The sequence below is a fragment of the Ictalurus punctatus genome, chromosome 7 (genome assembly GCF_001660625.3).
Source record: "Ictalurus punctatus breed USDA103 chromosome 7, Coco_2.0, whole genome shotgun sequence".
Taxonomy (NCBI): domain Eukaryota; kingdom Metazoa; phylum Chordata; class Actinopteri; order Siluriformes; family Ictaluridae; genus Ictalurus; species Ictalurus punctatus.
Window position 1 is genome coordinate 26116795 of NC_030422.2, and position 17415 is coordinate 26134209.

The 17415-nt window shown below is 39.6% G+C and overlaps 1 long non-coding RNA gene and 1 pseudogene across 1 annotated transcript; both read right to left on the minus strand.

The window, feature by feature from the left end:
• The window catches only part of LOC124628347 (carcinoembryonic antigen-related cell adhesion molecule 5-like), a 33598-nt pseudogene extending 27922 nt beyond the window's left edge, over positions 1–5676 (minus strand).
• A 10141-nt stretch (positions 5677–15817) lies between these two features.
• Positions 15818–16874, minus strand: LOC128633022 (uncharacterized). Its single transcript, XR_008396709.1, has 2 exons — positions 16532–16874; positions 15818–16124 (listed from the first exon to the last, which is right to left on the minus strand). It is a non-coding gene; the product is annotated as an uncharacterized LOC128633022 (long non-coding RNA).
• Positions 16875–17415: the final 541 nt, after the last annotated feature.

A 17415-nucleotide genomic window follows, 5' to 3' on the forward strand; every position in this document is an offset into this window, starting at 1 on the left:
CCCCTGCTGATTTTGTACGTTTGCCCACTGACAAAGAAATGATCAGTCTATAATTTTAATGGTAGATTTATTTGAACAGTGAGAGACAGAATAACAACAAGAAAATCCAGAAAAACGCACGTCAAAAATGTTATAAATTGATTTGCATTTTAATGAGGGAAATAAGTATTTGACCCCTCTGCAAAACATGACTTAGTACTTGGTGGCAAAACCCTTGCTGGCAATCACAGAGGTCAGACGTTTCTTGTAGTTGGCCACCAGGTTTGCACACATCTCAGGAGGGATTTTGTCCCACTCCTCTTTGCAGATCTTCTCCAAGTCATTAAGGTTCTGAGGCTGACGTTTGGCAACTCGAACCTTCAGCTCTCTCCACAGATTTTCTATGGGATTTAGGTCTGGAGACTGCCTAGGCCACTCCAGGACCTTAATGTGCTTCTTCTTGAGCCACTCCTTTGTTGCCTTGGCCGTGTGTTTTGGGTCATCGTCATGCTGGAATACCCATCCGCAAACCATTTTCAATGCCCTGTCTGAGGGAAGGAGGTTCTCACCCAAGATTTGACGGTACATGGCCCCGTCCATCGTCCCTTTGATGCTGTGAAGTTGTCCTGTCCCCTTAGCAGAAAAACACAGCCAAAGCATAATGTTTCCACCTCCATGTTTGACGGTGGGGATGGTGTTCCAGGGGTCATAGGCAGCATTCATCCTCCTCCAAACACGGCGAGTGGAGTTGATGCCAAAGAGCTCCATTTTGGTCTCATCTGACCACAACACACTCACCCAGTTTGTCCTCTGAATCATTCAGATGTTCATTGGCAAACTTCAGACGGGCATGTATATGTGCTTTCTTGAGCAGGGGGAACTTGCGGGCGCTGCAGGATTTCAGTCCTTCACGGCGTAGTGTGTTCCCAATTGTTTTCTTGGTGACTATGGTCCCAGCTGTCTTGAGATCATTGACAAGATCCTCCCGTGTAGTTCTGGGCTGATTCCTCACTGTTCTCATGATCAATGCAACTCCACGAGGTGAGATCTTGCATGGAGCCCCAGGCCGAGGGAGATCGACAGTTCTTTTGTGTTTCTTCCATTTGTGAATAATCGCACCAACTGTTGTCCCCTTCTCACCAAGCTGCTTGGCAATGGTCTTGTAGCCCATTCCAGACTTGTGTAGGTCTACAGTCTTGTCCCTGACATCCTTGGAGAGCTCTTTGGTCTTGGCCATGGTGGAGAGTTTGGAATCTGATTGATTGATTGCTTCTGTGGACAGGTGTCTTTTATACAGGTAACAAGCTGAGATTAGGAGCACTCCCTTTAAGAGTGTGCTCCTAATCTCAGCTCGTTACCGGTTTAAAAGACACCTGGGAGCCAGAAATCTTTCTGATTGAGACGGGGGGTCAAATACTTATTACTCATTAAAATGCAAATCAATTTATAACATTTTTGACGTGCGTTTTTCTGGATTTTCTTGTTGTTATTCTGTCTCTCACTGTTCAAATAAATCTACCATTAAAATTATAGAATGATCATTTCTTTGTCAGTGGGCAAATGTACAAAATCAGCAGAGGATCAAATACTTTTTTCCCTCACTGTAATTGTTGTTTTTAAAATCCATTTATTTGCCATCACATTTTATTCTGTATAATTTCATGTTTTGGTCATTGTTAAGGAAGCAGAGTGGAGCAAAAGAAAAAAAAACCATACAATTACTCGAGATCCTGATGTGATCTGGCTCCAGGTCTCTTATGTATGATTTCCAAAGTGATTAGTCAGCACTTACAGAGACAAAGCAGGTGATTTATTAACAGTGTAGCTTTAAGGCCTCTGGTATCAGACACACGCTGTACATTCTTTCTATATTGATCATAATTTAATATTTTGTAGTGAGTGTTTCAGCACTAATGTCTGTGTTTCAGTTACAGTTATAAACACCATTATGAGTCTGATTAACATGAGTGCTGTGTAATTATAATTTCCATCTTTCTCCTACCATGAGATTTATTATCCCTACATAACACTGATATCTGATCGTCTGTGTCTCTTATAACAGAGATTCTCTTCCTGATGAACACACACTCAGCGGTACTTTACTTTAACTTTTGCTCTCACTGTTCATGAATGACAGGCTTTATAAATATCTAAAATATAATAAGAAATAACTTAAAACATGCAGTGAAAGTGTAGAAACCATGACGTACCTCTAACTGTAACTGTAACTGTATCACTGAGCTCTGAGTCGTAGTTTCCTCTGCGTGCTTTACACTGATACACTGTTTCTCCTGCATTAGAGACTGTATCATGGAGTGTGTCGGTGTCTTCAGCTACTTGGACTCGATCTTTGTACCAGAGAAAAGTCCATCCATTAGACAGCAGATTACAGTTCAGAGTAACTCTGTCTCCAGTGTAGACGGAGCTCTGAGGACTCACTCTCACAGTCGGTTTGGGTTTTTCTGTTGATATGAAATGATGATGATATTAAAGTTTTCCTCTTTACAACATAAACAATAGTTTTATCATCTTAATCAGATGATTTGTGTCTAATAATGCATTTATATTCTGCATTTGTTAAACAGTTACAGTTGTGTGACTTTATTACATGGACAACATGGTCTTATAATATCATTATACTCTATATATACTGTACATGGAATTAATTTAATAAACTGTTCATAACTGAACAAACACAATTTCTTAAAAAATTGTACTTTATGAGTGGTGCATAAATTCACACTCTTAATGAATTCATCTTCATCAGTGTGTTCACGATTATGAATGTTGAACACAGTGAATGTACAACTACACTATTAATCATTACTAGACACAGGATAAGTAACAAAACGTTTTTTTTCCGGATCTGTGACATTTTAAATAAATCTTGTGACTTTAATCCACACTGCATGTGGTGATGTGATGCTGAAGTTAATAAATATTGGTGTGAGGAAGAGATTAACACATACACACACACACACACACACACACACACACACACACACACACACACACACACCTGACACAGTGAGTGTAACAGTGTTGCTGGTCTCTGAGGTCTGAGAGTCGCTTCTTCTCCGTCCACTGCAGGTGTGTTTAGCGCTGAGAGACTCTACAGGAGTGAATGAATATTGCCTACTCTTAGTGTAGAAGAATATTTGGACACCATCTTTATACCAGTTGTACATCCACTCAGTGTCTGCATGTCCTCGTATTTCACATGTGAAAGTCACTTCCTGTCCACTGAATATCTGTCCATCAGGCTGCAGAGTCAGAACGGCTTTTGGTCTCTCTGTACAGTTACAACAAATACATCAAATCAGTCAAACACACCCTTCTCTGACCATCTGATATTTAATCAGTGTGTTTTGTGATGATTATGTGTATCAGTGCATGTTACAGGAGTGTAAGATCAGACATGTACCTATCACTGAGAGAGTCACTTCATTACTCCATGTTGTTGTCCGTCCATCAACAGACCCGCAACATCTGTATTTGTGACTCTGATCTGCATTTATAGTGTAGTAATTTTCAGCAGAACTGTGAACATTATCATCATCTTTGTTCCAGTAGTACGGTCCATTTCCTCCTGAAATCCTACATGTGAGTGTAACCGTCTCTCCTCTGAATATTTGTGGTGAATTCGGCTCCACAGACAGAACTGGTTTAAACACTGCTGGAAAAGTCAAAAAGCAAACACACACTGTCAATGTAAATAACTTAAATTCTGCATGACAATGTACAAACAATCTTCTCCACCTTAATACAAATACAACATGTACACAACATAGGCAATAAAATATGTATAAATCACCTTGAGCTTGTCCAACTCGGATAAGTGAAATAAGCACTAAAAAGGGAAGAGGAACAGAGAATATGATGTAACACTGACTTGATTCTTTTCTTTAAGAAGACAAATGAGAACAATGTCATATACTGCAAGAAAAATCTATATTTAGTTTCACTTCAGCTATAAGAAACGCAATATATCGACCTGTTTCAATAATGAATGGAGTTTAGAAAAAGCTATTTTCACTCAGGTCACTATGCTGCTCATTACTGTCTCATGTTTAATCTGATCCACATCTGCTAATCTGAAACTGGATTACAACACTTCCTTCTCTGTGTCTCACATGAGAAAGGCGCTCCTGTGCACTAAAGCTGTGGTGTAATACATACAGCCTGCATGATGATGTCATATATGAGGAAAAACCCGATCTCAGTAGCACACACAGGTTAATGAACACACTCAGGCTAGGATTGTGCAACGTGCTGAAAAATGTCTGTCAGAGAAACATCTGTGACAATAACTCTCGAGTGTTTCAGAGGAAATACAACTGTATATTTCTTTTAGGAAATAAACCACAACCCCACTTGTATAATTTGCTCCCAGCAAATGGCTGTGCCTAAATCATTTCTATATTTGAAGGCACTACAAAAACAATTTTGGTAAAAAGTATGGCTAAACACGCTGTAAGGCTTGTAGTGAGATGTCTGAACCTGGAGAGAACTACTCTCTGAGGACAAAGGACTACTACGGGAATGAAAACTCAATCTCTCTCACAGAATTAGCAACTCCATCTGAATTAGCACATCATGATGAGTGGAGACTGGAAGATCCTCACTACACTGTCTCCTTCTTCCTCTCCTCACACCCTTCTCTCTCGGTGTCGAGATCACCTTAAACACACCCAAGATCTGTATGCATTACATAACATGTTTTAATGTGAATAAGATGTTGACTATACATGTTTGCTATCATATAAAAGGTCTCGGTGCATCTGGAAAATATGGTCTCATTCGCTCAACAGCAGTTCAAAGCAAAATATTGCATGCCGTTAAAGGCATACCCTCCCAAGACCCTCACTAAAATTACCTCCTGTATGTAAATAAGGTACATCCTTCCACAAACATCAAATTATAATCACAAACAGCAGCATTTGGTGGACCACAGAGCGTCTGGGTATTTAGGGCAGAGCTGGGCAAAGATTCGGGGAATCTCTAGGCACATCTCCCACACGATCACTGTGTGTAGTTTTCTATGCCAGGTATTGGCAAGTTTTGACTTTGTTGTATTGTTATGGTTTGAATTTGATTGGTAATGTAATGCTGAATGTATTTCTTCTTTTTTAGACTTGATTATATTCTGAAATTATTTACTCTAGTATATTATGTTAAGTCCGTGTTACCACAAATCTGTGACCAGGTTAGTACAGGCTAAAATCCAGGTGTAGGTGGAGCATTGTGGCACGCCAACTGAGATTTTAGAGTCCAGGCTACTGACTTTAGTTAAGTGTAGGTAGATTCTACAGACTCGATAGGAAATTTCCATTTAGGACAACGTAAAGTTGATCGACCAAATCTAAATAGGGTGAAGTCTAAACCTCTGATTATTGTAATATTTCCTAGTTAATGTGTACATAGGAAACTGCGGCATGATTATATAAAGCTAATTTTAACTCCGATATTATTGGTCTATCTCTGTAAATTTTATTGGTCATGACCTCTGGCTAGAAATAACGTTACTATAATTAAGTGTTACTATCTAAGGGGACTAAACAAACTACGTTTTAGAAAAGGGCAAGCATGGGCAGCCATGTAAATAGTATTAGTCAATTACCTCTGGCTAATGACCAAGACTGGCGAGTTTGTGACCGTGACATCCGCGTACACGACCAGCGCGAGACTGAGCGACATCGAATCCGAATGAATGAGCACAATTTAGAGTGTAGAATAAACTAGAATTAATTAAATGTAAACGATCGAAAGTATTTACAGATCTGTGATCTACAAATAACTAGGAAACAAATACAACATTGAGGTTTTTACAGTTGGAGTCAGATTTAATTTAAGAGAGAGTCAAACAGATTTGGAAATAGAAATTTAATCATCTAAATGTATTCACATCGCTTTGAAAAGACAGAAACACGCAGGAATCCTTCTACTACGTCGCTGGATAGCGTCGTTGGACCAGTGAGTGGACCCTTACAAAGCTAACTGCAGCTCTGAGACAGAAGCAGTCGATTTTCACTCATCATTATGAGATGAATAACTGCTGCTGTGAAGGCTAGCAAATATGAACCAAAAGATTAAAGCAATTTATTTGCATTGTGTTTATTGTTAAAAAATTACGCAGATTTGAATAAACCTCATAAAATTAACAACACACATTGTTAATGACTAGGGATGGGATATATTGGTGCAGCCCCTTTATTGTGAGACACATCATGGATCTGCTAAACAGCAGCACTGTCACGGAGAACATTATCAGAAACAAAGCAGTCTATACACTCAGACAATCTTATATGCCTGCATGAGCAGAATTAATACCATCACATGTCGATTGTCCTTTAGTCTGTGCCATGGAAACAGCTGAATTCAAACTGGCATGAAACTTAAGTATGGATAATTAGTCATCACACTGACCAGATATTAAGAGAGCGTAAAAACAGTGACACAGACTGTACCATTCAGTACATGTAAGTTCAACACACACACACACACACACACACACACACACACACACACACACACACACACACACACACGCATGCGTGTTTGTCTCAAATTCCCACAGGTAAATAATAATATTCTACACATAAATCTAACCCTTACCTCAACCTCAGTAACCAAAATAAAAGCTAAAATAAAAAATTCTCACAAGGGCTCAACTCATATAAACTAACTCACATAACTGATATGGATATACACAGATACGACTAAGTGATCTTTCTAAAGTATAAATCACATATTAACCTCATCACACAGGACATTAGACTTCATCTGAACATATTGTTTTAAGCCGCCACTCACTCTAATGAAGACACAAAGAAACATTTACTCACAGATCATCACACGGAGTGGACGGAGCTCCATCCTGTCACACTGATGAAGGACTGACTGATCAGTAGACTGTGTTAAAGCCACTACACTTCCTGTGTTCTTACACACAGAGAGAAAGAGAGAAAGACTTCCGTTCTGGTCAAAGTTGATGTGCTCTTTTCAGGTGAACCCAGAAATTACAACAACAATTTTCAGAACATAACTTTATTCAACTCCTGAACTTGTACAGTTCCTCTGCTTCTTCACTCAGGTTCATGATCGTTCTCAACAAGACATCCAGTGGAACTTTCTGGAAAGCTTTTTATCTCGTTTGATAGAATAAGCAAGCTAACTCTTTTAAAAGAATGAGGTATTTCCTAAATCAAGAAACTTTTCTATTCTGTCAGATTTACCTCAGGTTTTGGGTTTGATGCATTCCATAAAGATCAGAAAAGTTCACTGGACATGATGTCAGAACCTCCTCTGAAGCTGGGAGGCAGGGCTTCTGCTAGTCACAAAATGTTGTTCTTAAATGTACAACCTAGATGTGATCAGTGAAAGGGATTCTAAGACTTAGATTTTTCCAATAAATCTGTGTGTATTTTCATTCATTTTATTTGTATATAATAATAATAATAATAATAATAATAATAATAATAATAATAATAATAATAATTCCTTATATAGCGCTTTTCTAGGCACTCAAAGCACTTTACATTGTGTGTGTGTGTGTGGGGGGGCGGGGGTCTTCTCAACCACCACCAGTGTGTATGATGCGACAGAACACCCACTACACATCATCCACTGGTGGAGAGGAGAAGAGAGTGATGTAGCCAATTCAGAGATGGAGATTATTAGTGGGCCATGATAGATAAGGGCCAATGAGGGAATTTCACCGGGACACCAGGGTTACACCCCTACTCCTTACAAGAAGTGTCCTGGGATTTTTAATGACCGTAGTGAACCAGGACCTTGAGCTCACTGAGTGCTGTTAGTGTTTGCCACAGAAACTAGAGTGAGAACATATAGGTGTGGCTGTTTTAACTTTGGCTTTACTGAGAATGTGAAAGACAGCATTTCCTCATTTCTCACACCGCTCAGCTAGAACAGAAACCAAACCACAATAATGTTTCATGTCTTGACTGCTAATCATTTAAAATGTGTAATCATTAAAATCATTTAAAATCACATATCTGCTGGCGAACAAATAAGAACAAATAAACTCTGTGTAGTAACGTCAATTAATCACACCATTCATCGCTAGATATAAATGGTTATTTTTAAATGTAAATCAAATCTGAAATGAATGATGTGAGCTAATTCGCAGTTGTGTACAGTTTTCAGATAAGACTACATAATGAAGAAAGAAGTCTTAAACTGTATCACTGCTGCCATTTGCAAAAACATTATCGTTCATAGATTAGAGTCTGCACATCACAAGCTCGGCTGTGCTGTTTGAACCTACTGGCTCTACAGGGTACTGCAAGTAAAAACATGATTTACAGTGCCCTCCACTAATATTGGCACCCTTGGTAAATATGAGCAAAGAAGGCTGTGAAAAACCTTTATATTTTGTTAAAAAAAAATAAAAAATCACAAATTCTCTGGATATCATGGATAAACAATTGCAGACAAAACACAGGTTCATATAAAAATATCTTTGTTAAATATAGGTGTGCACCAATTATTGGCACCCTTTAAGTTGATACTTTGTGCTACCTCCTTTGACAAGATAACAGACAAGAGTCTAATCTTATAATGCCTGATGAGGTTGCAGAATACATGGCAAGGGATCTGAGACCGTTCCTCCATACAGAATCACAGCAGATCCTTCAAACGCTGGTGGACTCTCCTCTTCAGTTCACGCCACAGGTTTTTTTTTTTTGTTTATGTATGTTTTGGATCATTGTCTTGCTGTAAGATCCAAACACAGCCCATTTGAAGCTTTCTGGCAGAGGCAGTCAGGTTTTCATTCAATATTTCTTGATATTTGATAGAGTCCATGACGCCATGTATCCTAACTAAATGTCCAGGTTCTCTGGCAGAAAAACAGCCCCAAAACATTAAAGAGCCACCACCATATCTAACCGTGGGCATGAGGGACTGTTCCATAAGTCTACCTCTCTGTGTGTGCCAAAACCACCTCTGGTGTTTATTACCAAAAAGCTCTATTTTAGTTTCATCTGACCATAGAACCTGATCCCATTTGAAGTTCCAGTCGTGTCTGGTAAACTGAAGACGCTTGAGTTTGTTTTGGGATGAGAGTAGAGGCTTTTTTCTTGAAACCCTTCCAAACAACTTGTGGTGATGTAGGTGACTTCGGATTGTAGTTTTGGAGACTTTCTGACTCCAAAGACGCAACTAACTCCCGCAACTCTCCAGCTGTGATCCTTGGAGATTTTTTGGCCGCTCGAACCGTCCTCTTCACAGTGCACTGAGACAATATAGACACACGTCCTCTTCCAGATTGATTCATAACATTTCCAGTTGACTGAAACTTCTTAATTATTGCTCAGATGGTGGAAATGGGCATTTTCAATGCTTGTGCTATTTTCTTATAGCCACTTCCCATTTTGTGAAGCTCCACAACCTTTTGCCGCACATCCCAGCTATGTTGCTTGGTCTTACCAATTGTCATGAATGACTAATTGAATTTGGCCTATGTGTTACCTCATATTTATCTTGGTTGAACAATTTCCTGTTCGTAGTCACCCAGGTGTACTAAAAATGTAAAATATCAACGGGAATATACTTCACATATAATTTTCTTACATGAATTCATAAGGGTGGCAATAAATGTTGCACACCTATATTTAACACAGATATATTTTGGATAAACCTGTGCTGTGTTTGCAATTGTTTGATATCCATGAGAGCAGAGAATTTTCGTGATTTTATATATATATATATATATATATATATATATATATATATATATATATATATATAGACAAAATAAAGACAACTGTTCACAGCCTTCTTTGTTCATATTTACCAAGGATGCCAATATTAATGGGCACTGTAACTGCAATGAATGTGGCTTTACTGAGGTACTGAGCTTCAAATATGAACCGAGAGTTATCATTATGTTTTTTATTAAATATACTATATACTCATGAAGTCATGGTAAATGTGTATGATGTCTAATAATCTAACCCAGGGGTGCCCACACTTTTTTGACTTGCGAGCTACTTTTAACATGACCAGTCAAAGAGATCTACCTACGCTAAAAATGCTAAACATATATTTACTCATATATATACTGAGTATACTTCAAATATGTATACACACACAATATATGTTCATGTACCTTGCATAACTGCATGAGCCCTTATGGCACACTACAATTCAGTACATTTTTGGTCATTACCTTACTCTGATGACTTGCACTGAATAGAATCAGCCAGGGTTGCATAGTCCGACAGTAGCTGCTGGTAGCCAGCCTCCAGCAGGCCTCCAAATGAAGATCAATCATTGGGGAACGTATTTGGACTTAATAATCTTCATGTGGGAAAAGACTGACTCACATAAATAAGTAGAGCCAAATAATTCAGTCAAGGAGGATGCACATTTCCTCATGTTTGGGTACTTTTCACCTGTGAGTAAGTTCCAAAACTGTCCATGAGCCCTGGACTTCAGCTGAATGTCAGTCTGTAGTTTCAAAATGTCATCCTCCACTTCAGACGAGTTCAGGTGAAACAGCGTTGCAATTTTCGATGCGAGTGAATCAACCTCAACATTGTCCCTGAATGGGTAGCACATGAATGTAGCGACTGGCTCCAGTAAAGCAAAGTCTTGAAAGCGTCTGTCAAACTCTGACCGACAGCTGTCAATCTGCTCCGTGCAGCGTGCAATGTTCAACTGCGCACAAGCCGCAATTCCGCTGCGTCTCCAGATCTGACGCGAGGTTTCGGAAGTTCCCAGAATCATGGCGCTGCAGCTTTGAGGACAGAAGTTGCATTTTTCGTTTAAAGGCATTAACTGAGCTGATCAAATTGACCACGGTTTTCTCTTCCTTGCAGCTCCAAATTAAGCTCATTTAACATGTTGGTCAGATCGGTTAATAATGCCAAGTCCAGCAGCCACTGATCATCATTGAGTTGGGTGCATTCTGCATGTTTAACAGCAAAAAGAAACTCGTGATCTCCGGACAGAGCTCTCGAAATCTCTGCAGGAATTTACCCCTACTAAGCCATCTCACGTCAGTGTGTAGCAGGAGCTCAGAGTGGTCGCAGTCTGCCTTTTCCAGATGCGCACGAACAGCCGTCTTTGAAGTGATCTAGCACGTATAGAACAGGCGACCTTTGTTGCCACATCCACGATCTCTTTCATGTTTAGCATTTTTGCGCATAAGGCTTGTTGGTGTATTATGCAGTGGTAGTTAAGGAAGTCAGGGAAAGCATCGTCTTCCCTGCACTTGGCAATGAATCCATTTGCGCTGCCAACCATTGCCGGCGCACCGTCCGTGGTGACTGATATCAATTTGCACACTGGGAGCTGGGTTTTGTCAGTGAAGTCTTTAAAAGACTGAAAAATGTCCTCTCCCCGCGTGTCTTCTTTCATGGGCAGTATTGCTAACAACTCTTCTTTTGAAGTCATATCTGTAAACAACATCCGAATAAAAACGCACAACTGGGCTGAATCACTTCCGTCCGTAGACTCGTCCGATTGCAGTGAGAAACACGCGCCATCTGTGATGTCCTTCCAAAGCTGTTGTGTCAAATCCTCGGCCATGACTTCACAGCGCCGTGTAACTGTACTTATTGATAACTGGAGAGCTTTGATTGAAGATAATATTTCGGTTTTGTTTTTAAAGTCCCGAAACAACGAGTCAGCTGCGTCTACGAATGCCTCTTTATCATCTCTCCGTCTTGGAATGACTTCTTGTGTTTAATGATGGAGTGACTCACCCGGAACGATGCTTCGGTGGCTGCCTTAGCATTTGAAGTTAGTCGTGAGAAAAATAGCTGCGTTTACATGGACAACAATAATCCACTCTTAACCAGATTAAGACCATACTTTGATTAAGAAACTACCATGTAAACAGCAATTTTTACTTACCTAAATCTAATTAAGGCCATACTCGAACTAAGCTCTAATCGAATTAAGACAGGTGGAGTACTGCTGTTTTAGTTGCATTACGGACGAGTATTACAGACATGTAAACACCTTAATCACATTATGAACGTCGTGTGAGAGTTTGCACCGCATTTTGCGACAGGACACGATAACACACGGCAGTTTTACGTTTTACGGCGAACAAGAGAGTTCGGCCGCGTCCCAAACCGCATACTTTCCTACTATGGGCCTGTAGAGAGGAAAAATACATGTATCTCGGCTACTACATAGACGGTAAGTACGCGGTTTGCGACGCAGCCCTCGGCTTCAAGCAGTTGTCTATTAGCAGGTATAGCATGACAAATAATTAACTGCACTTAATGCGTTCGTAAATAAATAAATAAATAAATAAATAAATAAACACCCAAAACTGCATACGGTACCATAACGAAGACGAACTGTATGTTGACACGTGAAATTCTGGAGGGACGTCGGACGGCGTGGCGCGGTGACGTAATGACGTTAATGTAATTATGTTCTATAACATGTAAAACGGGAACATGACAGGAGATTTCTAAAAGCGATTCACGTAAACACCTTAATCACATTATTATCTTACTCAGAGTAAGGTCGATAATTAGATTACTGCTGTCCATGTAAAAGTAGTCAGTATCGTAGTTTTTATGAACAGTCCTAAAGTGCCGCTCCACATTTCCCTTTTTCGGAATAGCAATGGTAGCTTGGCAGATCAGACAAACTCACTTCGAATATAACATCGTGAAAAAAAAATCATCCTCCCATTCCGCATGGAAGTGATAAGTCTTCAGTTTCTTGCTTGATCCCTACCTCACTCATTTTGTACCCTTTCTTCAGTAGGAATAAATTGGAAAGTTAACTCAGTGATTTCGCTGCATAGCCTTTAGCACCGGCGCGTTTGATCGCACACGCATGGTGAGAGAAAAGACGAGATCTCAGACTGGCTGCCCTCTACATCATCGCTAACATCTATTTTTGTTTGAATGGCGATCTACCAGCACTTCCTTTGCGATCGACCGGACGTATTGGGCACCCCTGATAAATAAAGATAAGTTAAAGGGGAAAAAACACGTTCTGGCATGTGGGCTACATCTCGGATTAATGAGACTTGAAGAGATGTTTGCTGTGGCCTGAAAGTTTCCACGTCGCGAATCTCACCCTTTTATTTATTACAGTATTTGGTGAAATGAACTTGACTGGTTTATATCTGTGTGAAGCTGCTTCATTCACAATAATATTATATTCTCCTTTTCTTATTTCATTATTCATTACAAGTCATCTGGACCTCCCATAGAAGTTTGTATGACGGAAGACAAGACAGCACTCACACTCCGCCCATCTAGTTAACTTCACATCATCTCCCCACACACGCAGTAGTTTAGTCATTGTCTAGACTGCACACGTGGGTCTGCGCTACAGCTCCATTTCACACACACACACAGGTTTTTATCACATATTACTTCTCCCTGCTAATCCACATCCCCAATAATCACACTACACACACCAGATAAATTTAAAACAGAACATCTTTATTTACGTATCTGTATATTTGTATAGTCTGTCTTTCTTTGTGCTGTAGATTGTCCGCATCCGTCTTCCGGGTCCAGTCCGCCGAGACTACAGCAAGAGGGAGGAGATAAACTCCGGTCGTATTTCTGCACCAGTGTTTATGTGTCTGGGGGAAAAGGGAGACTTTTATTGAAATGAACATGAGGAAGGTGGTTAATATGTGTGTATGTTCATATTATATGTTTATATGTATATGTTTATGATGATGTATACTTATCTTTATGTGTGAGGTTTTTGTATTCATACGTACCTGATATTTATTCTTTATAATGGTTCATGCCGAATGGGCGGGGCTTCCGCTTTATAAGTGGGCCGCTACCATACACGCGGGGGCTGATGGAAAGTCCGATTCATTTCCGCGAACCGGTTCTTTCGGACGGTTTGTTTCAATGAACCGGTTCATCGGTTCCTTTAACGTCATCAAGCAATGGCGTAGTGCATGTGTCAGTGTCATGTTGTATCAATGAAACCTTCAAATAAAGTCATGTGTGTGAACGCATATTGCTGATTATTGCCTTTTATTCACTTAAGTTAATGGTGTTTGTGGTCACAGTTTAATTTGCTGATCCTTCTTGTCGGATTTGACTGACCAATATTGAGTAGGCCACATTTTGGACAAGTTTCCTCCATTAAAGTTTTGCACTTACAGCACACATAACATACACTGATGTACAAACACATGTTCTACGTGTCTAAAGTATAAGGAAAGAATAAACTAGTCTTATAAACTCCATGCTTTAGCTTAACAACTTAAAATATAATCTGCATACACAATAAGCTATAGTAAAATTTATTTATATCTCTTGATAGAAAGGATTTTCCATATTTTAATAAGAATGTATTCAATAAAACTAGTCATAAGCATATTTCCAATATGTTTTGTTTGTTATAAAAGAAACTTACATTTCACATCAGGCTCGTTCAAGTCATGTGCATAGTGTCAGCAAATCACTCGTCTGAATCCTCGGTAATCCTCGGCAAACCTCGACAGTTAGTTGAACCGGCTGATACGGTTCTTTTTGAGTCGGACATGCTGTGGAGCGTGCTACTACAGTTGTGCATCTTGCGTCATCAACCCGGAATTAAAGTTAGATTCAGTTTGATTTTGTGAACCAGCTTAACTGATTACTTCTGGAGAATCAGCTCAAAAGAACAATTCATTCAAGAACTGGCCATCACTACATGCAGGGGTTAGTTTGCTGGTTCGTGTGGAGTTAGATGTGAGAGTAGTGTTGTCAAAACTATTAATATTGTGAACTTTTTTGAAAAAGCAATCCAGTCTAATTATAAAATTATCAAATTATAGTCAAGATATATTTTGTCAATATTAATTTATTTTCACCATCAAGTAAATATTTTCTTCATTTAGCCTGAGAATGTGAAATGATGGATCAGCAGTGCAAAAACAGTTTAGCACCTCCTGTCTCTTTCTCACTGTTTAACTCACACTGCTGAGAAAAGCAAAAGACAACAACTGCTTTAAAGCCCAGTGATGAACAGAGTGGGAAATGTTCACTCAGTCTGACAGTCACAGACAATTCAACATAATGGCAGTATGTAAAACTGAACTCTAAAGATAAATTGAACTTTGACCAGTGTGTAAAATGTTTCCATAGCATCAAAAAATGAGAAGCTAAATATAGATAATTTGTGGTTCAGTGACACATTTTAAGTTTTGTCTCAGCTAATGTTAACACTGTCTATTATAACCGATTCATACAATTGGCATTAAATGAGCTAGCTAATCCATCCCATCCCCTACCAAAACAGTGGCCTTCAATAACCCGACACATGTGGACACTGCCTTTGGCAACTTTTGCAAGTGTAGGCACTGTGTATTATGATAAGTATAGTCGTACAGTTGCAATCAAAATTACTCAACCCTCATTGCAAATCAGGTTTATTGTCAAAATGTACAGACTTTCAGCTGTTTGCAATGAACACATCAAACAAAAGCAATTGAAACAGTTCAACACAACGAATGCTTCAAGTGGTTTCCCCAAATTCAACTGAAAATGCAACTTATAATGACTTCTCCAGTCTAAAAATTATTCAACCCCTTCATGGCATTTTTAGTACTTAGTAGAGCACGCTTTTGCTGTTATGACCTGCTGAGAACGAGATGCAGAGCTTCTGCCAGCGGTCCTGAGGAATCTCAGCCCATTCCTCATGAGAAGTGGCCTCTAGTTCAGTAATGTTCTTGGATTTATAATATATATCAATTCTGCACGGAAGGATCTGTTATTCACAGTTTAGTAAATCCGACTACGCCATCCTGGGGGAGAACCAGGGAAATACTCCCAAATAAGTTTTACCGATTGAAGGCAAAGAACATGAGAGTGAGACATGAGTATCAATAAAAGTTACATTTTATTATCACACTTAAGCATCATTAAAACTTATAAATATAAAGTCGCTCTCCCATGTAGCACAATAAGAATTTTAAAACTAAGCAATTCTCCAGGCCCAGGCTTGGTGGGAACAAGGCAGGCCAGTTACTTCCTGGGAGGTCATCCAAACCCACCTTAATTAAAACCAAATCATTAAACACTACCTACACCATAAGGAAGTTGTTGAGCTGGTACACTGAGCACGCTGTGAAGCACACACCACCGAATGAAGGCAGCTAGCTTCCCCTGTCCACCAAGACTCACTGCTTCCTGGAGAGAAAGAAAAACACCAATTAACCCAGAATTGCACAATACACTAAACAATAAGCAAAGAAAGAAAAACTAAAATATTACAGACACTGTGATGTGGTGGCTAGAACACTCAGACCCACTGACACCACCACATGAAATAGAGGAAGTTAAACAGCTCCTGAACAGAACCAGAATTATTGTTAACACTAAATAAAACGAAAAGTATAGCCACTATAGTATGGAGACAATAGGACAAAGCCACAACATACACCCCATCAATAGTGTCACAGGTAGCGTCTTCAGCTAGGGATTTGTCTTAGAGGAGGTTTAGATGCTCAACTCCCCACTCTCAGCTCAACACAAATATCAGAGAGTCAAACTAAATCTACCAAGTCCCAATGTGAAAAAGGGAGAGGTGCGCTTACTATTGGGTTGAACAAACACCAGACACGAAGTTGTATGATTACGCACGCGCGGCTAATGTTACTATCACTGAACGCACGCGCCACCAGCGCCGCTCCAAAACTATAAATAAACAAATTAGCCTTGAAATGTTCACCTCATTACACCCTGAGCAAAGCCTCAACGTACCTGAACTGAACCGGGAACTGAAACTGAACCGGAAATGCCAGGGAGCGAGGAACTCTGAATCACCAATACACATATGCTCCTGCCAAAATAAAGGTCCTTAAATAATAGGGTAGCTCCGACCTTATTGATCTGCCAAAGCCATACCCCGAGCAGGGTCAATAGGGTAGTTCACTTATCCTGCCACACACACACACACACACACACACACACACACACACTCTCTCTCTCTCTCTCTCTCTGTCATTAATTTTGGGAAGACACTGTCAGTATCTGTCTATGCAAGCTCTCTGGAACTGCCTGTGCAGTAACTTTGTGCAGCATTATGGAGGTCACCCCATCTGTGCTATATCTCATGGAGGTCACCCCATCTGTGCTAGATAGTGTGGTGTCTTAATGCACACCACCTTCTAACCAATCAGAATCCAGTATTGAGACTGACCATGGTGTAATACATTATTATGAACTTTGTATTCTGCTTACATGTGACTGCTCCAGAAGATATATTGTTGTATAATAATGAAATGTATTGCATTTATTGTTTTATTATAGACTATGTCTTTACTGAGAGACTGTGAGGTACAGCTTTTAACTTCTTTGCATGTAAACCATTATTATCAGCAGTGGAGTGTCATCATATACTACATTCACAGTACACTATAGACTGTATGTACAGTATCTGTTCTTATTCCACTCTTAATTAACAGGGACACCACTTCAG